Raw genomic sequence first — 13,023 nt, 5'->3', positions numbered from 1 at the left:
CTTAAGGTCAGAAACATTAAAATAACAATTTCATATGGTTTAATCTAATAAAATCAAATATATATACTCATTTTCTGAAACCGTAAATGGCAATTTATATAGATTGTCAGCAACGTATTCACTATAACTTATATCTTACTCTTCTCCAATTCCTTGTTCACTGGAAAGGAAAGGTGAAAGTGGGTAGGATGGGTGGGCCTCAGTCTTTTAACCCTCTTAATTGAACAGAGGTGTAAAATAAGGGTTGGGAGTTTGAGGGCCATTGCCATTATTCTCCTTAGTCAGATATACTAAATATAACTTAATTTAATAAGCAGTCAGGAGATACAGCTCCAGCCCCCCCACTAAGAAATCACACCTTAATACTAACATGGAAACCTGATTAAAATAAGACTTCAAACACAATCTTGATGAAAAAGACATCACAAAGATACTTCCACTCAGGAAACTATGGGAAAAGAGAGCAGGAATTCTTCCAAGAAATCAACCCCAATCTGTTAAAAGACAGATAATGTGCACATAAATAAGACCAATAGATTTTTTTTTTTTAAGTACACTCAGCCCTCCGTATCTGTAGGTGCGGATCGTGCGGATATCCGACTCTACTGTACTACATCATTTAACGTAAGAGACCTGAGCATCTGTGGGGGTCCTGGAACCAATCCTCTGCAGATGTTGAGTGACAACTGTACTTCTTAAATCCCATCTTACAGCTCCTAGCTGTCTAGTGCTATTTTCAGAGCACTTGGGTTACCTTTAGAGCACAACGTAATTACATCTGGGACAATTCTATTTTCATCTACAAATATTTTATTGCCCTTTTGTAAAATACTAGCTTATATATTTAGATTATTCACTTTGCTTTTTCAGAGTTTCAGATTCTTGGTTATGTCTATCAGAATCACTTTGGGTTTAAGACCAAAAAACAGCAGCCTCTGAATATTTTCTGAACAAAGTAACACCTTAGCATCTAGGTTTACAACCAAAAGGTTTGAATTCCTCTGTAAAAGCTGTATTACTAACTTCACCATATTTAACATGTTTCCTTCATTAGTTTCTCCCCAATAGAGAATTTTATCATAAGATATAATAAGAAAATCAAGAAATATTTCTGTATTTTCCATGAGAAGTAAGATCTGTCTGTAGAACCCAGTATTTTAATGTTGTCCTTTCTGAGATAACCATATTCTTTGTTTATAAATCTACAACTATGGCTGAGCTAAAAATTATTGCCTAAATATGCTAATCTTTCCTCATCTTATCTTTAAGAAATCTTCCTTTTCTTTACTTTGTCTTCAGTTTAAGCTAACATCTCTCCTGAAATTTACTACCAACTTTCCTAAAATATTAGGTTCTAATATTAAAAGGGGAGATCAAAATATCCAGGCATATGAGACCTGAAAACAACTATAATCAAAATTACAATTTTATATTTGGAAAAGAAAATTGCTCTTATAATAGAAATTCATAAAATAAAGTATACTAAAATTGTCCTGGTTGGCAGATATGGTTATATAAAGGTTGAGAATCACTAGCCTACAATTCTCACTTCTTTAACATGCTGTAACACAGCTTCAGACCCAACACTAAACTGAAATTGCTCTCTTTAAAAGCACCAATGATTTCAGACACTAACTGGGAAGGTTTTGAGTGAAAGGATGTGCTGTTAAAAATCACACAGAGAAACAGACATAAATCAAGGCCGGCCAACTAGAAGGTATGGTTCTAACAAGGACTAGTCACAATCACCAAATCCAAACCATCTTTTCTTTTATTGTTTGTTACATGACGAAAGTTGCATGTTTTACACTTAAAAACATATGTACAGACATTATTTTTAACTCCTGCCCCATTCCAACTCCCATTTCCAGAGCAACCACTGTGGAATGTACCCTTTCAGACGTTTGCTCTGCACTTATGTATGTACGAGGTTTAGGGGAGTGGTTTAAATAAAATTGCATAAAATTGCATGTACTGGTCAGTGTCTTGTTTTCTCATGTAAAATATCTTCAGACTTTCCTAAAGAAGTACATCTGTAGTTACTTCATTCTTTTTCATGGCTGTCTAATATTCTACTATGAGGGCATACTATAATTTATTCTAATGATGAACACAAAATGCTTTCATTTTTCTTCATATATTTCTCCCTCCACAAGGAACAATCATGTAATATTCTCTATGACCCTATGATAGTATTTCTGTATTATAGATACACAGAAATGAAACTTCTGGCTTAGAAGTATGCATTTTCAAAATTGACAGAAACAGGGACTTCCCTGGTGGCACAGTGGTTAAGAATCCGCCTGCCAATGCAGGGGACATGGGTTCAATCCCTGGTCCAGGAAGATCCCACATGCCGCGGAGCAACTAAGGCCATGTGCCACAACTACTGAGCCTGTGCTCTAGAGCCCACGAGCCACAGCTACTGAAGCCCACACGCCTAGAGGTGCTCTGCAACAAGAGAAGCCACTGCAATGAGAAGCCCACGCACTGCAACCAAGAGTAGCCCCCACTCTCAGCAACTAGAGAAAGCCCGCGCGCAGCCACAAAGACCCAACGCAGCCAAAAATTAATTAATTAATTAAAAAATTTTTTGACAGATACAGCTAAACTTTTACCCTAAAAAGATGAAGCTGTTTATACTCTGTTCAATAGTTTATGAGTGCCTACTTTCCAATTTGACACCTACTAAGGTTTTCCAATTTTTGCCAATTTTATTAGCAAAGATTAAAAAAAAATCATATCTCGATGTTTTCAATCTCTTACTGCTGGTGTGTTTGAGCATCTCTTCAAAACTTTATAGGCTATATTTCTACTTCTATGAATTTCTGTACATTCTTTCTCATTTTCTACCAGGTTGACTTGGTTAATTTGTAGGCACACCTTATATACTCTGAATATTAACTTTGTCTACTATATGTCAAATATTTTATCCCAATCTATTGCTTGCCTTTTTAAATGGCATCTAAGTTTGACGTCTTATTTGAAAAGGCTATCACTACACTGACACTTTTTTTACATTCACTTCTTCCAAAATTTTTGCCATTTTATTTTTTTACTTATATTTAGTCCAACTGGAACTTAGTTTTGAGAATGCCACAAAGTGAGTACCTAATTATCCTTACCTCAACTGGACAGCCAATTGTCCCCCATCACTTATAGACTAGCTCTTCCATTACTCACTTGTTAATCATACAATAAATTTTTCTGTAACCATGGAGCTGCTCCTGAATTCCTTATTCTGTTCCTTTGATCAACATGCTCATTCCTACTCCAAATTCTTACTAGTTTAATAATTATAATTGTACAGTATGTTTTAATCTTTGATGGGTAAGTTCCCCTTTGTTATGCTTCTTTTTGAAATTTATCTGGCCATTCTTGTGCATTTTTCCTTCTCAAAACTTGAAACATCAGTTTGTCAAATTTCATTTTAAAAATCCTGTTGGATTTCTAATTAGGATTACACTGACTGTATTAATTTGGTGAGAACTGCCGATTTTATAGTATTAAGTTCTCACATTCAGGAATATACTATTCCTCCATTCATTCAGATTTCTTGTAGTTTTCTTCAGATGGTGCTGCATATTTTTAAAATTTCTCAAGTATTTTATAATTTAGGTTTCTACTTTTCTTACTGTTTTTCATAGTTGGTTATTGCTAGTGTATAAGAAAGCTAATGAATCTTCTAAATTTATCTCATAGCCAGTGGGTTTACTGAAATCTCTTTTTGACTCAAATCATTTTCTGTTGCCTGTCTTGTCTAAGTAGATAATCATATCAACTGCAACTAGTAACAGTGATATATTCCACCTCACTCCCAATCCCCATTATTTCGAGATTAATTATTTTTCTTGTTTCTTAACACAGTGGCTAAAACTTTGACCAACGTTCCTATCTTTTAATGAAAGTACTTCTAACATTTCATTATGACATTTAATACAGGTTTCTGGTAGAGACCCTTTATAAGATTATTTCTTGTTGATGAAGAGTTGTCAGGGATAACTGAATTTTAGAAAATTATTTTTGTTTTTAGCACCAAAGAGATATAAACATACAGTTTCCCCCCTTTAACCTATTAGTATAGTGAATTACATTAATATGCTTCCTAACGCTGAATCAATATTATACTCCTGGAATTCAACGTATCAGAACTGGTATGATTTAATAATTCAAAGCCAGGCTCTGGAGTCAGAAAGCCTGGGTTCAAATCCCAAATCTTTCACTAACTAGTTGTATGATTTTAGGTGTGTTATTTAACTTCTCTGTGCTCCAGTTTCCTAATCTTTAAAATGATGACAATAATAGCTACCTCAGAGAGTTGTTTTAAGGATTAAGTAAACTCATACGTGAAAAGTTGTTTAGAATAGTACACAGAACATAGAAAGCATTTAATATATGTTAATTATTATCATTTACTGAGTGCCTCATATCTGCCAGCCGTAAGGTATGCGGCATTGCAGGAGTCAGCAAACTAAGACCCGTGCACTGAATCTGGCCTCCTGCCTGCTTTTATAAATAAAGTTTTATGGGAACACAGTTATACCCAATGTTTATAATTATCTATGGTTATTTTTATGCTCCTACACCACAGTTAAGTAGTTGCAACAGAGTCCATATGGCCACAAAGCTTAAAATATTTGCTATCTGCTCCTTTACAGAAAAAAAAAAAACAAAAAAAAAACCCCTGCCGACCTGAGAAGTATTGCTCAAAATCGAGGAGTTCATAGTCTAATAGATGAGACAGGCAAGTAAAAACATATATATGCTACAGTATGTTATATACACAGTCATATTATGAGCATATTATGGAAACCTATGGCAGTTCAGTACTAAACTATAGGAAGGATTCACACAAGGGATGAAAGACAAGAGGTATTTTAATTATTTTAAAATATGTATTTGTTTACATGTCTTTATCTCTCATCGTACTGTGTGAATTGCTAGAGGAAAATGAATATGACATTCATTTTTGTGACATTCATATTCTAAGTATCTACGACATTTAAGGATTTTAACAAATGATAGATGAATAAATAAATGAATGGTGAAAGGAAGAATTTAGATACCTGGGTAACAATGATTAGACATGTCTTTCAAAGTTCTACATATAAATATCCTATGGCAAGTATTTTACTTGCCATGTTATATGGGCTCTTTCTTTTAATCCCTATAGCAGCTAATTCTAGGAGATAGATCCTATATTACCCCTCTTTAAAGTGAAGAAAGTAAGGCTCCTTGAGGTAAAAGCAATGTGCTCAAGTTTATATACAGCCAGTAAGGGAAGAAGCCAACAAACAAACCTTTATCTGCCTCATGTAAAACATGCTCTTTATACAACAAAGTTGGGAAGTGGTGGGAAATAGATATAGTCACAGGATACCAACAGAGTATAAACTCTAAAATAGAGATAGAAGATATTATAATTGATGCAGCAGGAACTGTAGTGTGGTTTTAACTTCTAAAACTGAGTGATGATTTGAATAAACTCGTATTTTTAAAATATTAGTCTGGAAGCAGCCTGAAGATGAACTAGAGGAACAGTTGCCTGTACATTTTATCCAAAGTCTCCTCTATCACACACATTAGATCAGTTTTGGTCAGGTTCAAGCAATCGACAAAAGAATAAAATTGCTAGCATACTATGGCATTTGAGGAATAATGATTTATCTACTAATCTGAAGTACTGGAAATAGCTAGTCCTAACGTGGAAGAAACAAAAGTATATTTCATTAACTAAAATGTAAGGAAAAAGTATATACTGCAAATGAAAATACTACATAGAAAAAAATCAAGCCTTAAGAATGAAACTGTAACTGAGAATGGCTGTCAGGAAAAAGACTCACAGTCTTAGAGAATGAACTTAGGGTTACCACGGGGGGAAGGGTGGGGGGAGGGATAGACTGGGAGTTTGGGATTGACATGTACACACTGCTATATTTAAAATAGATAACCAACAAGGACCAATGTATAGCACAGGGAACTCTGCTCAATACTCTGTAATAACCCAAATGGGAAAAGAATTTGAAAAAGAGTAGATACATGTATATGCATAACTGAATCACTCTGCTGTACACCTGAAATTAATACAACATTGTTAATCAACTATACTCCAATATAAAATAAAAGTTAAAAAAAACAAAACGTCTTTGGAAAACAAAAAAGAATGGCTGTTACAAGCAAACCAAAAGAATCTAGAAAATGTAAACATAATGAAATCAGAAATTATAAATTATGTTTTCACTTTTATTTTTATTTAAGCCAATCTTAAGAGAAACTGATTTTGAAGTAAATGAAATGACTACTCCTTCAAGCTAGATCTCAACATAAGTACATAGTTGTTGTATATGACATCTATTTCTGCAAAACAAAGCATATAATTACTTTTTAAAGAAAAGTCTTAACTGTGCTTTAAAATGTACTTAAACATCTGTTTAGAACCCCCAGAGAAGTAGGAAGATTTTTTTTCTCCTTACTGGGGAATTGGATTTCACTAAGAAATCACTTAAATTGTTTAAATTATTGTTCAAAAATATATTAAAATGTGGATTCTGAAGAAGGAAAACAGAAAACAGTAACTTTCAGACACTTCTGATAGAGGCTGATTAACACAACCTAATTTATCAAATTTAGATAACCTTTACACTAAGGTTTATGTCAAAGTACACATCATACTTACTCTGTCTTTCTAACAATTAGCACATAAGCAATCTCAAGAAGTGAGGGAGGAAGAGAGATGGAAGTCAATCAGAAGTAATAGTTTCATCTGTAAAATGAGAGTACCACCACATATCTGGCAAGTCTATATGGGATTTTAAAAAAAATAATCAAGTTTCCAATGAGAGTTCAAGTGGATCTAATTACTATAGATAAACAGTCTTCTACTTGAAAAAAAGAAAACTATAAGGAATTCACTTCTGCATATTTTTATCCCACTGTGGAAAGACTAGCTGAATTTCCTTGGAATGAAGATCAGTATTCTCTTGCAAAGAAGAACAGAGGCACTGGATACCGACCACACTGAAAGATTAATAAGAATGGAAAGAAAGCTTTTAAAATGTGCATTCTCTTTGCCAAGGCGGCAGTTAAAACTTTTGAGTAAACTAAATGTTTATTGGAATACTATATTTACAGAAGTTTGGAGGGTAAAACTTGAACTCATGATTTCTGGTCTTACTAAAAAAAGGCTGCACTGCTTCCAATGTAGTAGCATTAATGTAAACACATATGGTACTTTAATATCGTCATGGTTTCCAACATCTCTTTGGTTGCTCACAATATTTCTGTGGGGAAATCAGGATAGACATTATTCTCCATTTTAAGAATTGGGAACCTAAGATTGAAAGAAACGAATCTGAGATCATACCGCTAACAAGGGTGAAGTTGGAACTAAGATCCAAGGTACTTTATCTCCTATCTAGGAAACGGAAACAGCTGGAATAATGAAGCTGTTTCAAGTACTGACAAAAGGGGGGGTGGGAGAGTGAATTGTTAATTTCTTCTTAAAGCAAAATTTAAAAAGCCAAACTTTTATTGGGTAGCAATCCATGAAGGCTGAAATTTAGTTCAAAAGGTCTGTACTGCCTTAAAACTTAAGACAGTACATACATTTAAAAAGTATGGAAAATGCTAGTATAGGCAAAAGGACAAAAGTTAACTTAAGTTTTGGGGTTTTGTTGGTTTGTTTGCTTTTAATGTTTTTAAGAGGAAAAAAAGAAACACCACTGATTTTATCCAGACAGTTCTCCGTCATATACATCTTTACTTTTCCCAGCACCTAATACTATCTCTGATATACAGAATGTATTTACTAATGCCTGTTGAATCAAAGAATGCTCTTATGCTATATTCTTACTTTCCTGATAATACAAAATATAGAGTAACCCTAGCGAATTTATTCATGCAACCATAACCTGAGGCACCACTATTTACCTGGTAATGGTACATGAAACACAATGTGAAGGAAATAGAATTGCTTTAGAAATACACACCTATAAATTTAGCAACTTCAAAGAGATATTTCATGTAAATGAATTTTCAAAATAACTGATACTTATCCTTTAAATCACTGTAACTTATCTTTAAATAATCATAATGAAAATATTTTCAAAGAGATTTCTAGGTCTTTTTTCTCTGCCTTAATCTAAACATGATACAATCTTTTCTTGATGACTCAAACTCATCAATGTAAATATCAATTATTAGACTATTCTATAACACAGTGACTCTTGGAGTTATTGAGGGATGTCCAACTGTTTGTCTCTTCACTAACTCAACCTAAGACTACTTTTAAAAACAAGGTTTCCTACTGCCTGCTCCCCAGTTGTCACTTATAGGCCACCAGCATCCTAGCCAAGGCTTCTAAAATGCCAGTTGAAGTTTAAAATACGTACAACCTGAATAGGCAACTGATATACTTAACCTTATACAAGATTATAAATTCCATGGTGTAGCTATTTTCACTGCTCTAAGGCCTAGCTCAAAGGCTTTTCTTCTTTTATGTCTGAGTTCTGGGACTCAGTCTAGGCAGTTGCTAGAAGTCTGGCCACAAAAGAACAATTACAATACTAATTTCTGCATGTTCTCTTAATTCTTACTATAATATAGGGAAAAAAACATAAATGATAGTCATAACAAAACACAAAACAACCATGTAAACAAATGATGTAAGGCAGCTCACATTATGTGCTATATGGACAATAACCTAGCCAATTATTAGCCAAGAGTCAGCAAACCAGGCTCGCTGGCCAAATCCTGCGATTGTAAAAAAACAAACAAAAAAGGATATTCAACAGAGACACTAAGTGGCCCACAAGGCCTAAAATATTATCTGGCACTCTAAAGAAAAAGTCTGCTGATCCCTGATCTAAACTGTAATAAACACACACATATAAAACATATAAGCTATTCCTCATACATAAAGTTTAAGTTACTAATATAAATAACTTAGTAGATGCAGCATTCTTTCAGTGATGGGTTCATCATGATACAGCCAAACTTGTCCAGCCCTGCCTATTACTCTCTTGACCATGCTGTAGGGCTTAGCCAAAATCTTGACTTTAATCTTCTTTCCTTCTTCCTCCTGATTACTTATCCTTATACACTCTCAGACTGGTCTCCTTGCTATTACTTCCAGCTCTGGCTGTCAATCTTTTTTGGAAAGTCTTTCCTTTTGCTAGATATCTAAATCCTTCCTAAGCTTCAAGTCTGACTTCCTTTAAATGCCTTCCAGGATCATTCTAGCCCTCAATGGCCTCACTTTCCTTCAAATTACAGTCCTTGCCACACAATTTAATAATACCATCTCATATTTTTGCTAATGATTTCTTGTGTGTTAGTCTAGTATCCCCAACTAGTCTGTAAACTACTTGAAGGAAAGAAACACATCCTATTGCTTTTGTATCCCCGCTCTAATAGTAGCTCATCGTCCTCTGAGCACATGTCATCTCCCAAGCACATCTCTCTACCTTGGAGAAAAAGCAGCCTGAGGAATGGTAATGGGTGATAAGTGATTGGCAATATCAAAGGAAGACACCTACAAAGGAACTTGATGGAAGACCACAGGCTACAACGCAAACTTAGAAAGTATATGTGAAAGATAAGCAAAACTACAATAGTGGGAGGATAGAGATAAAGATCAAGGGTTAAAGAGACCACAGCATAACACTCTGAAATAAAATGAGACCAAAATATTAAGAAAATTATAAAAGCTCCCAATACAGGTAAAAAAAAAAAGTTGCCTTTCAACACTACTGGTCATTAATTTCTTTTTAGCAAGCAGCTCGACACTGATATCCATATGGGCCATTTTTCTTTTTCTTTTTGCAATGTGATAAAAAGAAGCACTAAAAGACTCAATGGAATTGCATGCACAGTATTCTAAACCTTTGGATTTACAATACTGTGAATTTATTTGAAGTCTGCTAGAGACTGCTAGGGGAAAAAATCAATTATTTATCTTTTGATTACCTGGCTAATAAAATTAGAAATCACAGGCATATCGCTACATCATGCTCAGAGATATCACCTAGACTCACTTTCATAGAAAAATGTACCAAGAACAAGAAAAAGAAAACAAAACCTTTAGGTTACTTCATCAAATTGTATCTTAAAAATACAGGCAAAATAGAAGATGCACAAGCCTTGGATGTATGCACATTAAAAAAATACAAATATTTTTCAACAGGCATAATTATTACCCATAAGTCTAAAACAAATTATAAATTAAATGCTCTTTACCTAAGTAAAGCTACAAAAGACGATGAAAATTATTAATCATGCACCGCTTCTCTTTTTTTCTGGGTTTTATAACCTCTCAATCCTGACCTCTGCCTGGCTGGTCAGAGAAGAGGGAGAAATTTTTTCATAATTAGTAATAAAACATGCTCAAAATTATACTGTAGAACTTTAAAAATTAAAACGTAATCACTAAATGCATGATAAATCAGCTTTCAGTTACTCATACAAAGGGGGAAAGTGATGACATAGATGACACCAAATCTGTTTTTTTGAATCATATTAATTTGGGAGAAGCAAATTACCCTTATAATTATGTTTGATTGAAGCCAATGTTAACCAGAAGTTTATTTTTCCTGAACAGTCAATGAGTTTTGAGGGTTCAGACAAAACGGAAAGAGGGGGAGTTCATTCAGAAGCATACAGGTGGTTAAAAGCAGCCAGCTTGAGATAAAAAATTTTCAGTTAACCTACACAAGAAAACTGAGAGGTGTTCTATGAAGGGAAAGAAGAAAATTTCATAAAATTTGTGATAGTGCTAAAATTCTTAAACATAAAACTATTTATAAAAATCTTAACAAAATCTTTTTCCTGTCAAGTCATCATCCCTTCTTCCCAATAACTGGTATAAGTGGTGATAGCAACAATTAACAGCGGGCTAAGAAGCTGAAAGCAAAATTTTAGGTTCTATGTTATCAAAGATGCGTAAAATCCTTTTTATCACTGTTTTAAGTCCACCATCTGTCTCAGTGGGCACTTTATCTCATTACTTGAGAAAAGTCAAACCAACCAAGAAAATATCAAACAGGCAGGGGACTCATTTCTCTGGACTATTTTTAGGTGATTTAAAAACTTACACGATGGCAAGAACTACAGATTTAGCAAATACACAAAAACTAAATATTTACCCAAATACAAGATCATGGCCACAAAACTCAATTAGTTTCTGCCTAACATATGGCTCCAACTCCCGGGTGGCATATGTTTAGCACTGGTGCTGGTACTATCACTGTGATAAAACATTATAGTAACAGTTCAACTTTTGTTATTTCATTCTCGTAATACAGAAAAACACACACCAATTTTGCTTCCAAGAGCTAAAAACACAGACCACGGGAAAAAGCAAAATAATTATGCCGCTCAGTTTTAAGAGCCTACAGTCTACACATACATGAGGATTATACAGTTAAAAAAAAAAATCTTGTCAGCCTGGTATTCTTTGTTAATAGATGGTCAGACACGAAGGTGTCCAAAGGAACTTACATGAAATTTCACAAAAGAAAATCCCATATTTATGATTCCTAGCACCTCACTATCTATTACCCCCCTTCCCCTGAGAGAAAACTATCCCAAGGCTTTTAACGTTAACAGTTTAATAAAAGAACGACTACATTCATTAAAGCCGCCGCCGTCCTGTCCCCGATTTTATGGCTAAATTACGTGTTCATTTTCTTTACCTAACGCATGACGTTCTTTCACAGCCGTGTCAGAAGTTCAAAGATCCAGGCTGTTAAACAGGGCGAGGACTGCAGCCCGGAGTCCACCCCGCGACTGAACAGGTGGTTAACTCCGCCGGCTGGAGGAACGGCCAGGTACTGGCACCAGCCAAACAGGATCAAATACACAAGGGCGGGTTTTCGAGGTTTTAACCCCAACAGGAGCGGGGGAAACTCTCTTCAGAGGAGCATTCAAGTTTGGCGGCTGCCTGGCGGCCAACACAGAAGGCGCCGCGGCCGCTCGACGATCCGCTCCGGAGGGCTCCGCAACCCACCCCCCAGGGCCGCCGTCAGCGACGCGGCTCACCGCGGGCCGCGGGCCAGGGGGGCGGAGGGAGGGCCGCCCGCGCCGCCGCGCCGCCTCCGCGGGCTGGTGGCGGGGTCGCGGCCGCGCCCCGCCGAGCGCCTCCCGGCGAGACTAGGGCCCAGCAGGTGCCCCGTGAGTGGACGGGTCCCGCCCGCGGCCCACTCCCCTCCGCCCAGCGCGCGCTCACAAGACCGGGTGGGCTAGGCCCCTCGACGGGCCCGAGCCCCGCTTAGCGCCCCGGCCCCTCACACCCAGCCTAACGGTTTCCGCGGCGCCTGCCCCGGGGCGGGGGCTGGGGGGGTGGAACGGGACCCGGACGCCTCGGTCTTCCCCACCTTTCCCGAAGGGAGCGCCCGCGCTCTCACCTCCGAGTCACGCCGCTCTGAGGCGGAGGAAGGCGGCTACCCCGGCGCCTCTTCTTCGGGTTCCTGATCGTTCTCGCTCCACTTCAGCGGCAGAGCCAGCTCTCGGGGCCGCAGCGGCCGCCGGCGCACTGACTGTTGGGGTGGTTTCCCGGCAGTGACGGTGCCGCCTCAGCCCCGCTCTTCGCTCCCTCTCCGCGTAGCTCCCGCTTTCTGTTTCACCCGAGGGACCACGAACGCCGCCGCCGCCATGCTTACTACGGAGCCGGGAGGAGGAGCCGGGAGTCGGCGCGCCGAGTGCGGCTGCGCGAGCCCAGCCGACGGCGCCCCCGGCCGGCCTGGACCCCGCGTCCCCGCCCCGCGCCCTGGCCGGCTGCCCCGCTGGTCTTTACCGGGAGCGCGAGGCGCCCGCGGAGCCGCCGGTGCGGGCGTCAGAGTCCCCGTCGCCGCTCCCGGGGCGCCCACCGCCCTCCCGGGGCTCCGGGCTCTCTCCTGAGGCCCGGCTACGCCTGGGTCGTCGCAGCCGCCGCCGCGGCAAGGCTGCTAGCGACACTAGGGAAATGAGGAGCCAGCTGACGTTCCTGGGGCCGCTCACACACTTCTCAGTCCAGATTGTAAAAGGCTC

The 13,023-nt window shown here is 38.1% G+C and overlaps 1 protein-coding gene across 1 annotated transcript in view; it reads right to left on the bottom strand.

Moving 5' to 3' along the window:
- Nucleotides 1-12,650, bottom strand: part of FNDC3A (fibronectin type III domain containing 3A) — a 160,569-nt gene extending 147,919 nt beyond the window's left edge. The window contains exon 1 of the mRNA XM_029209729.1: nt 12,402-12,650. The gene's annotated coding sequence lies outside the window, so the exon portion shown is untranslated. The remainder of the gene's footprint in view (nt 1-12,401) is intronic.
- Nucleotides 12,651-13,023: the final 373 nt, after the last annotated feature.

Source organism: Monodon monoceros, unplaced genomic scaffold, assembly GCF_005190385.1.
Source record: "Monodon monoceros isolate NGI ecotype Baffin Bay Population unplaced genomic scaffold, NGI_Narwhal_1 Super_Scaffold_8, whole genome shotgun sequence".
Classification (NCBI taxonomy): domain Eukaryota; kingdom Metazoa; phylum Chordata; class Mammalia; order Artiodactyla; family Monodontidae; genus Monodon; species Monodon monoceros.
The sequence above is the reverse complement of the archived record's forward strand: the minus strand, read 5'-3'. Positions and strand labels throughout refer to the sequence as shown.